The sequence below is a fragment of the Corythoichthys intestinalis genome, chromosome 8, assembly GCF_030265065.1.
Source record: "Corythoichthys intestinalis isolate RoL2023-P3 chromosome 8, ASM3026506v1, whole genome shotgun sequence".
Lineage (NCBI taxonomy): Eukaryota > Metazoa > Chordata > Actinopteri > Syngnathiformes > Syngnathidae > Corythoichthys > Corythoichthys intestinalis.
Window position 1 is genome coordinate 42,304,773 of NC_080402.1, and position 1,851 is coordinate 42,306,623.

Sequence of the window (1,851 nt, forward strand, 5' to 3'; positions counted from 1 at the left end):
CTAGGTGGCTGATGCGCGCAGAGTAGTCGGTAATAGTTATAAACCAAACACCAGTTACGTACACTGCTGGCCAAAAGTATTGGCACCCCAGCAATTCTGTCAGATAATGCTCAATTTCTAACAGAAAATGATTGCAATTACAAATGCTTTGGTAGTAATATCTTCATTTATTTTGTTTGCAATGAAAAAAAAGAATGGGGAAAAAAATCATTATCATTTTACACAAAACTTCAAAAATGGGCCATTCAAAAGTATTGGCACCCTTTGAAAAATCATGTGATGCTTCTCTAATTTGTGTAATTAACAGCACCTGTTACTCACCTGTGGCACATAACAGGCTGTGGCTATAACTAAATCACACTTGCAGCCAGGTAAAATGGATTAAAGTTGACTCAACCAACGTGTGCTTGTGTGTACCACATTGAGCATGGAGAAAAGGAAGAAGACCAAAGAACTGTCTGAGGACTTGAGAAGCAACATTGTGAGGGCAATCTCAAGGCTACAAGTCCATCTCCAAAGTCCTGAATCTTCCTGTGTCTACGGTGCGCAGTGTCATCAATAATTGTAAAGCCCATGGCACTGTGGCTAACATCCCTAGATTTGAGCGGAAAAGAAAAATTGACGAGAGATTTCAACGAAGGATTGTGCGGATGGTGAATAAAGAACCTCGACTAAAATCCAAAAAGTTCAGGCTGTCCTGCAGTCCAAGGGTACAACAGTGTCAGCCCGTACTTCCGTCGGCATCTGAATGAAAAGGGACTCAATGGTAGGATATCCAGGAACACCCCACTTCTGACCCAGAGACATAAAAAAGCCAGTCTGGAGTTTGCCAAACTTACCTGAGAAAGCCAAAAACGTTTTCGAAGTATGTTCTCTGGGCAGATGAGACAAAAGTAGTGCTTTTTGGGAAAAGGCATCGACACTGAGTATATGGGGGGGGGGGGGGGGGGGGGGATAGGCCTTCAACGAAAAGGATACGGTCCCCAAAGTCAAACATGGCGGAGGTTGCCTGATGTTGTAGGGTTGATTTGCTGCCTGTGGCACTGGACTGCTTGACCGTGTGCATGGCATCATGAAGTCGGTGGACTACCAACAAATTTTTGTCTGGCCCATTTTTGGAGTATTTTTGTGTAAAATTATAAAGATTATTATTCTTTTTTTCATTCTCTTTTGTGTTTTTCATTGCAAGAAAAACAAATGAAGACATTCCTACCAAAGCATTTGTAATTGCAATCATTTTCTGGGAGAAATTGAGCTTTATATGACAAAATTGCAGGTGTGTCAATACTTTTGGCCAACAGTGTATGTATGCCGCAGACTCCGCTGGACTGATGTTTGTGATGTACTGTCTTAAAATAGCGACGTTGTTTGAGACAGCTGTGAGTGCTTTCCGGCAGAGCAAGTTTTTTTTTAATATCAATAATAAATATATTTATGTATAACTAGATGCCAGGAGTACGCCATGAGCCAATACGGATATCACGGGGCCATTTTGCGTCGGGGCCGTTCAATAAATAAAACATCGTGTTCAATGAAGCTTGTACTTTGAAATAGGTATGAAGTGCTTGAACCAACTTTTTCATATACGTCAGATATGCAGTAAAAATTAACCGAATACCTAAATTTAATCACTTTTTTTTTTTTTGGTCAACATCCAGTCTGAATCATACCCAGGTTTATATGGTTTGTTATACACCAAACATTTGTGAATGCCTCAAGAACTGAGCGAGTATAAAAGAGTATTTTAGTGAAGAAAATCACTCATTAGGTCCGCTAGAATGAACTCTCCGATGCAAGATGGCCGTTAATTATTCATGCCGCCGACTAATCCCATACACATCTAGGCTTGGA